The sequence below is a fragment of the Chiloscyllium plagiosum genome, chromosome 40, assembly GCF_004010195.1.
Source record: "Chiloscyllium plagiosum isolate BGI_BamShark_2017 chromosome 40, ASM401019v2, whole genome shotgun sequence".
Lineage (NCBI taxonomy): Eukaryota > Metazoa > Chordata > Chondrichthyes > Orectolobiformes > Hemiscylliidae > Chiloscyllium > Chiloscyllium plagiosum.
Window position 1 is genome coordinate 10,899,269 of NC_057749.1, and position 9,039 is coordinate 10,908,307.

The 9,039-nt window shown below is 45.5% G+C and overlaps 1 protein-coding gene across 1 annotated transcript in view; it reads right to left on the reverse strand.

Annotated features, from left to right (window-relative positions):
* islr2 (immunoglobulin superfamily containing leucine-rich repeat 2) overlaps positions 1-5,155 on the reverse strand; it is an 8,663-nt gene extending 3,508 nt beyond the window's left edge. Inside the window, exons 1-2 of the mRNA XM_043680299.1 lie at positions 4,864-5,155; positions 1,550-1,895 (exon numbers count right to left, since the gene is read on the reverse strand). The gene's annotated coding sequence lies outside the window, so the exon portion shown is untranslated. The remainder of the gene's footprint in view (positions 1-1,549; positions 1,896-4,863) is intronic.
* Between the last annotated feature and the right edge of the window lie 3,884 nt (positions 5,156-9,039).

Genomic DNA, 9,039 nt, shown 5'->3' on the forward strand with positions numbered 1-9,039 from the left:
CCGGTTTCCAGCTCCCTTTCCTGTCGCTGAGTTTCACCACCTCAGGAAGGAGACCTGCTGTTCCTGACCAGCAGCCCCCTCACCTGAGCCCCACCCACCCCCTTGACCTTTTTACCAGTTGTCCCCCCGTCACCCGCTCCCCCAGGGACCCAGTCACCCTTTCCCATAATTTAAGGAATCAGAATTCTCATGAAGAGACCCTCCCGTACCTTCAGCACAACATCTCCGGGGGTGGGGAGGGAACACGCCTATTTAGTCCGTAGACACATCCCATTAATACAACACACAAGCAGCAACACCCACCCGGTGTCCCCCTTCATCCCCAAACACACAGAGGCCACCATGTGAGGGAATCCTGTCTGTCTTTTCTGTGTGTGTGTGTGTTTTAAAAAAGTAAAATGATGAAAACAAAAACTGAAGTACAAACGGGGAATTCAAAATCTCCTCGGGGTGGGGGGGGGGGAATAAGCAAAATGCTATTGTCGAACAGTTAAGCGTCAGGGGTTCATTCGCCGCTGGATTTGATTGCTAAACAGAAAGGAGAGTGATTTATCAAAACAGCCTGATTTTGACGAATACAAGAAAACGATGCCGTTGTCCTTTGGAGGTTGTTTCAGTCGGGGGTCCGCTCGAATATTTCACACTCAAAACCGCCTTGAATTAGTTTGAGATTTCAAAGCTAGGCCAGGATAGAAAGGTTAAATGGGGCGATCAAACCCTTCAAGTAAAATATATATAGCCCTTTCCCCTGTTTAACATAAAACAGACAGCGCAGGGGGGAAAAAAATCATGCCACGTTCTCAAGTTCCCAATTTTGGATTCAGGAAGTGAAATTGCATTAAATTACATTAGAATTAAGATATTACATCATTGGTGTCAAAGGTGATATTTCATCATCTGTCCGAATAAAATCCTATCGCTTCCTATATGTTCACGGTCAGTATTTGGAATCAGTCCAAATGTTTCTCCAGCTCGTTTCTACTGGGTCTGAATTTCACAAATGGCAACTTTTTCTGATATATGTACATCTTTAATATCAACCAGTTCGGTTTTGTATGGATGAGTGTGGGATTGACACGGTACTAAGTGAGAAGTGAGAAGACCATGTTGGTTTGCAATCGAAAAAAAATGTTGCCGTTTGGCGCTGACTGCATGGATGGAGTCCTGAATCTTTTTTCTGAATCCTTTCAATCCATTTCCTCCCACTTTGCCGAGATTTCGTTCCGGGGGTTATGTGTGGGGCGTGGGGTTGTGCATTATTTAAAAACATGAAAGAAAGGGGAACGCCTGCGATACAGAGGGGTAACTGGCGCTATCACAATTGAAAAAGGGAAACGCAACCTCAACTTGGTGCAGAGAACTCAATAAAATTGTTGGGCAATACCTACTCGCTCGCTTTCTGGGGATAGGGCGGCTGGGGGCTCAGTGGAAATCTGATCTACTTGCCCGCTCTCTGCAAAGTCTAAATTTTCACCCCAGTAGACTATCGAAATGTCTAAATCTATCCAGCTCAGTTTCACCGTCTACCCAGAAATGTAATTCCTCTTACCTTTCCCTCTCAATGTTTTCACTCCTGCAGGTTACAACACGCCCAGGTAAGCGTCGGAATTTCGGCGCTGTCCGTTACACGATTCGGGGCAAATGTAGCGAAGACAGCGGCGGGAGTAGATTGGGGCAGATGGTCGCGGCTTTTTCCAAGGGGGGGGGGGATCCAACCGGCATTTTTTTTTAACAGGACAGTTTTTTTGTGGGGGTGGGGACTATTGTATACACACAAACACACACCCGTTGCCTGAGCTGTCTCAGTTTTGGCTTGGATCTCCAGGCGCGCTCCCGTCAGTTCCGGGGGCGCGCAGCCTCTCCCAGGTGCCGCGCCTCTTCCTTAGTGCAACAGCCTGTGGAGGGGAGAGACAGAGAGGGAGACAGCGAAAGAGTGAGGGAGAGATAAAAAAAGAACAGATGAACAGAAATCATATTTTCAATTCTAAAGTCACACGGTCACCAAGCCTTATCGGTTTCACAGACCCCCCCAGAGCTGGCTGAAGAATCCCTCAGAGAGAGCTGGGAGCTGAGGTTGAGTCGCTGGAGGGACAGGCGGAGCCCTGCGCTTGGTGGTTGGGAATGAGATGGAGAAGATACCCCAGACCGGCATATTGCCCGCACCTCAGTGCAGGCACAGAGATCCCTCAGCCACCTGCAGCTCTCTCTCTGTCTGTTTGTGATCAAGCCAGCCCACACCAGCCTCATGGAGTGGATGGAAAGAGAGACAGATACATACATTAAAAAGGGATATAGATACATAAAATGGATATACAGGTATATATAGTTGGATACAGGATAGGTGCATAGAACATACGCAGCTAAATAAATGCATATATAAAGGCATAGGTAAATACAGGTAGATAAATAAATACATCGCTAAATAGAATAGAATATTGTCATGAATAAAATAGTGAAAAGCGTACATATGCGCCATTCACGTTAGTAGATACATACTAACAGGCACACAGGGACATACATAGCTGAATAGATATATATGTAAATACACAGGTCTATATAGGCAGATGCATAGATAGTTACACAGATATATAGCTAGGTACGTACATAGATCGGCCGCTGCATAAATAGGTACATAGACAAGTAGATACATGGGTTCAAATTTGGGTAAATAGATACAAAAAGAAAGAAGTTGGCAGGTAGATCTGTAGATAGATAGAGACAAAGGAGGTGGATCTATAGGTAAATAGAGACATAGGAGGTAGATCTATAGGTAGATAGAGGCATAGGTAGATAGATCTATGGGTAGGCTATAGATAGAGACATTGGCAGGTAGATTTATCGGTCGGTAGATCTATAGGTAAATAGAGACATTGGAGGTAGATCTATAGGGAGGTAGAGACATAGATCTATGGGTAGATAGATCTACAGTTAGATAGAGACATTGGTACGTAGATCTATAGGTCGGTAGAGAGTAGCAGCAAATTGCTGCGAATGCTGGAGATCATTGCGGGTCAGATAGCATCCATGGAGAGAGAGGACAAGGAATTTTTTCGAAGCTAGATGATTTCATCAGAGCTGAAGTGAAGTGTGGAGCGGGCAGCTCTCTGATGAAGAATCATGCAGACTGGAAACGTTAGCTTGTTCTCTTTCCATGATGCATAGAGACATAGGTAGGTAGATCCATAAGTAAATGGAGACATAGGTAGGTAGATCCATAGGTAAATTGAGACATAGGTAAGTAGAGAACCAGACAGATATTTAAGGAATATTTGTAAAATCAGAAATACGTTCTACAAAATTAACCTTATACGGGTTTGTATGTTATCCTCTACACGATGGATAATTTGACTGCCATTTCAGCTGAAAATATCTGTAATACTGGAGTGAGAGACAGTGTTAATGTTTGATTTCTATATAGTCGGTCAAAACCTTCTCTTTCCCACTGAGATCTCTCGCACCCCGCCCTTTGTCTCTCTCTCTCTCTCCCACAGATACTCCGTTATGTTGAGTCTGATTTTCCGGAGCCGGTTTCTCAGTGACGGGCACATTCCAGTTTGCAGGAAGCGCCTTACGCCTGACAACCGTGCAACAGCGTGCACTCAGTCAGAGAGCGGGGATTCTGCGCCCAGGGACGCTGCCTGCTGTTAAACTAAACCCCAAAGCCCAGCCCCGGTGTGAGAGTCTCACCTTTACCCCTTGTGTCATGTTCTTAGCCGCCTATCTCACTTGAGTTCGCCCTTAAGCTCCAGGCAGCTGACAATTTGAACACTTCTTTTGAAGAGTTTCGCCCCTCAATAGTCAGTCTTATCCGCGCTCGATTAGATAGAAATAACAATATACACTTTGATAAAAAAAACCTTTTCTAACGCTGCGTACAACTGACCTACAATCAGTGAACCATTGTGAGCCCTCCTATAACACTGCTATTGTGGAGTTTTTCGTATTTATTTTAATATATAGTCGGTCAAAACCTTCTCTTTCCCACTGAGATCTCTCGCACCCCGCCCTTTGTCTCTCTCTCTCTCTCTCTCTCTCCCACAGATACTCCGTTATGTTGAGTCTGATTTTCCGGAGCCGGTTTCTCGGTGACGGGCACATTCCAGTTTGCAGGAAGCGCCTTACGCCTGACAACCGTGCAACAGCGTGCACTCAGTCAGAGAGCGGGGATTCTGCGCCCAGGGACGCTGCCTGCTGGTAAACTCAACCCCAAAGCCCAGCCCCGGTGTGAGAGTCTCACCTTTACCCCTTGTGTCATGTTCCTAGCCGCCTATCTCACTTGAGTTCGCCCTTAAGCTGACAATTTGAACACTTCTTTTGTAGAGTTTCGCTCCTCAATATTCAGTCTTATCCGCGCTCGATTAGATAGAAATAACAATATACACTTTGATAAAAAAAAACCTTTTCTAACGCTGCGTACAACTGACCTACAATCAGTGAACCATTGTGAGCCCTCCTATAACACTGCTATTGAGGAGTTTTTCGTACTTATTTTAATACATCCTGTCTTAAAATGTAAAGTAAATCGACCGTGTGAACCTATGGAAACAATATTAATTAAGATCAAACGGAAATTGTGGGTTTTGATAACAAAACATGTTTGTTTGCATATCATTGTGTTCAGAGAGTGACTGAACCTTTTTTTGTAAGTTGAGGTTTACTGTAAGGTGTGTCAGGGATGAGAAATGCAATTAAAAGCTCTCAGGCCAGACTGAGTTTGACTCTAGGATCTCAGTTTGAAGTGATCCTTGGCCCTCTTTTGAATTAAAAGCAGCTTAGAAATTCAACGATGCCTCGCAAACACAAGGCTGAAGTTTTATTTGATCTCACCGAATACTCCCTAACGATGACGCCTACTCTCCTTACCGGGAACCCGAATGACGTTTTCTCCAGTAGCTTGCAGCGCACAGTCTGTGGATGGTGCGGAGAGATGCTGGCTTCAGGTGAATCTAACCGTGGGATTTAAGGTTTCGTCTGAATTTGCTTCAGAGCTCTGCCATTAGATGCGCAATCTTGGCTCGGTTAATGGCGATTGGATCCGCTTCATGTCCCCGGTGCAACATCTTCAAGAAAGCTATAGACGTATTGTTACAAACAAGAGGACAACTTTAACCTAGACATTAAAACATCTTCTGGTTTGTAACGGAATTCGCTACGAAATGCGAATTTAACAGCACTGAAAAATTATTAACGAGACGTTAAGTTGCTCTGTCCACTGTTTTAATCTTGACCCACTGTAACGTAAGTAAAATCTCTGTCAGTATATCCCTTTTAAATTAGCGTCCAGCATCCCAGTCAATACAACAAAGGGATTTATTTAATATCTTGCCCTCAATGCAATTTCAACTCCACCCACCACCCTGGTGAACACATCTTGACTATTTTCCCCACCATGCCCCTATTGAAGAAGTTCGAGACAGTTACATCTCAATGATTGCATATTTTATCTCATTGTGATAATATTAAACACGTTGGTGCATCTTCCCACATTCAAATCGTGTGTGTGTGTTTGAACAATGATTTATCTCTCCCACCCGCCCCGAGTGTTGACAGTATTGTCTGTGTTTGATTCCAAGTTCCATTATTTGCAGGGTTTTTTTGCCCTTTCGAAGTGGATTCTATTGACAGCAGTCATCGCCATCATTTTCTTTAGATTAGATTCCCCTTAGTGCAGAAACAAGTCCACACCGACCCTCGGAAGAGTAACCCACCCAGACCCATTTCCCTCTGACTAATGCACCTAACATTATGGGCAATTTAACATGGCTAATTCACCTAATCTGCACATCTTTGGAGTGTGGAAGGTGACCGGAGCGCCCGGAGTAAACTCACGCAGTCACGGGGAGAATGTACAAACTCATCTGAGGCTGGAATCGAACCTGGGACCCTGGTGCTGTGAGGCAGCAGTGCTAACCACTGAGCCACCGTGCCGCCCCAAATTTAACTTTGGGTTCCCACTGTTCGGATGCTGATAGAATCTCTACACTATAGAAGTATTTGGCCCATCAAATCCACACCAACCCTCCAAAGAGCATCTCATCCAAACCCACCCCATCTCTGTAACTCTGCATTTCCCACAGCTAACCCACCTAGCCTGCACATCCCTGGACATAATGGACAATTTAGCATAGGCAATCCACCTTAATCCACATATTTTTGGACTATGGGAGGAAACCCGAGCACACAGGACGAATAGGTAAAAACAATGACTGCAGATGCTGGAAACCAGATTCTGGATTGGAGTGGTGCTGGAAAAGCACAGCAGTTCAGGCAGCTTCCGTGGAGCAGGAAAATCGACGTTTCGGGCAAAAACGTCGATTTTCCTGCTCCTTGGATGCTGTCTGAACTGCTGTGCTTTTCCAGCACCACTCTAATCCACACAGGACGAATGTGCAAAGTCCACACAGACAGTTGCCCGAGGCTGAAATCGAACCAGGGTCGCTGGAGCTGTGAGGCAGCAGTGGTAACCACTGAGCCACTGTGCTACCCCATTTCGTCGGGATGTCTCATCAAAAAAAAACTTTTTGAATTCATACAATCTTTCCAATCTTTCCATATTTAGTGTTAATATTTTAGCTATTCCCACACCTCTGTTCGCCCGTCTCCGCACAAAAAGATCAAATCATAGAATGTTACAACACTCCAATGTAGCCCCCTTGGCCCTTCCTACACCTTCTAACCCTTCCGTATTGTTTCTCAATTAGACTCCCACACGTATTACTTTGAGAGGTGCAGCAACAGGAGCATATCAGAACAGGGAAGTCAGATGTGTCCTTGGTCGTGTTTTCTGTTGTTGGCGGCTGCGGAGAGCGAGTTGGGGCGTGGATAAACACGAAACTTACTGTCACTGGCCAAAGAGAGAGAGAAAAAAAATCCGCAAACAAATGATGTTTACGCGCCTTCCACCCTCAGACATTCCGTGTTCCAATTACTGTCACCTTTCCTTCTGCCCTATAATGGGGATCTCTGCTGGGGTTGCGTGTGGATTTTCGACAGAGCTGTCGCATTTTGTTTTCACGATTACAGACACCTCTGTTAGCAAGCTCTTTGTAATGTATTCAATCTGCATCGTTCTTCAGTTCAGACACACACGAATTGTTACAGACATAACCAAAGGGTCGCAGAGATGTACAGGACCGAAAAAGACCCTTCGGTCTAACTCGTCCGCGCTGACCAACTATCCTAAATTAATCTAGTCCCATTTGCCAGCATTTGGCCCATATCCCTCTAAACCCTTCCTATTCATACACTCATCCAGATACCTTTTAAATATTGTATTTTTCCAAGCCTCAACCACTTCCTCTGGCAGCTCATTCCGTACACGCACCATCCTCTGCGTGAAAACGTTGCCCCTTAGGTCGGTTTTAAATATTTCCCCTCTCACTTTAAACCCAAGCCTTCTAGTCTTGGACTCTCCCACCCCAGGGAAAAGACCTTGTCTGCTTACCCTATCCATCTAGTTCTGGATTCCCCCCTCTCACCGCCACTCCCCATTCCGGGAAAAAGACCACTTCCAGCGCATCCAAGGATTCTTTACAAAAAAAGTTATTTCCGCAATATATTTTATACATTTAAAAGTGTCATTCCACCCGCCCCGTTCCCCCCTCACCTTGATGTGTTTATACAGATCAAGGTGAGGCATCTTTGTGCTGTTCCAACAATCAATGTCAATATAGTCACTTCCAGGTTGTGTACAGTATTTAGCTCCCTTCAAACAAACAAAAGGAAATATATATAACCAGGAGATTAAAATCTCCTCAGTTGAGAATTGACTGGCAAAGAAAAATTTTAAAAAGAAAAAAAGTTAAACTGCATACCCAACATAATATCAGGCTCCAGAATCATCTTTATCAGGGAGGAAGAGGCAATTTATTTAAATAGGTTCTCTCTGAGGAACCGTGGGGAGTTTAAGAGTTTGTATTTGTTGATAGGACATGGCGGTCTTTGGTTAGGCATTTTATTGCTCATCCCTACTTGCCCTTGATCACAGAATCCAAGACATGCTGTAATGCAAGGAGGCCATTCGTCCCGCCTTGTCTGTACTGAGTAATGAAAGTTTCAGTCAGGTGCACTCATCCACCCAGGTGAGGTGCTCCCATCCCCGGTCCAGTCACACTAAGCTGACCCCATTGTCATTCTCCTGTCTGTTAGGGGCCGGAATTCCGTGTGGTGAAAGGTAGACTTGGCAGGTCAGGGGTGGAGAGGGGGAGGACCAAAGTTAATGCAGAAACATAGAAAATCTTAGAATCCCTACAGTGCGGAAGCATGCCATTCGGCCCATCAAGTCCACACCGACCCACCGAACAGCATCCCACCCAGGCCAAGCAAACCTACCTTATGCCCATAATCTTGCATTTCCCATGGCTAATCCATCTAACCTTCACCACCCTGGACACGATGAGCAATTTAGCATGGCCAATTCGCCTGGCTGCACATCTTTGGACGAGGTATCTTCCGGTGGGTCAGAATCATCTCGGCTGCACCTTCAGGACATTCCATCTTTCATTACTCGGCTTTCCCCAAGCCGAGGAGCTGTTAACGAAAACTGTAATGAACTTAGTCTTAATTTCATTATTTTTTGTTATTACGTATGACTTCTGTCATTGATACAGGCGCCGTGGTTCGGCTTTTCACTGTGTTTTCATGTAAAAGTTGTGTGTGACAGTAAATTTCTGTTCAATGTTTTTCTGCTAGTGACAGCAAATTTCAAGTCTTTCCCCTCCTACTCCGAGGAGAAAGTGAGGACTGCAGATGCTGGAGAACAGAGTTGAAAAGTGTGGTGCTGGAAAAACTCAGCAGGCCAGGCAGCATCCGACGAGCAGGAGAATCGACGATTCGGACATAAACCCTTCTTCAGGAATGAGGCTGGTGTGCCAAGCGGGCTGAGATTAAAGGTGGTGGGGGTGGGGGAATTTGAGGGCTGGGCGCTGGGAATATGATAGGTGGAAGGAGGTGAGGGTGAGGGTGATAGGCCGGAGAGGGGGTGGGGCGGAGAGATCGGGAAGAAGATTGCAGGTCAAGAAGGCGGTGCTGAGTCCGAGG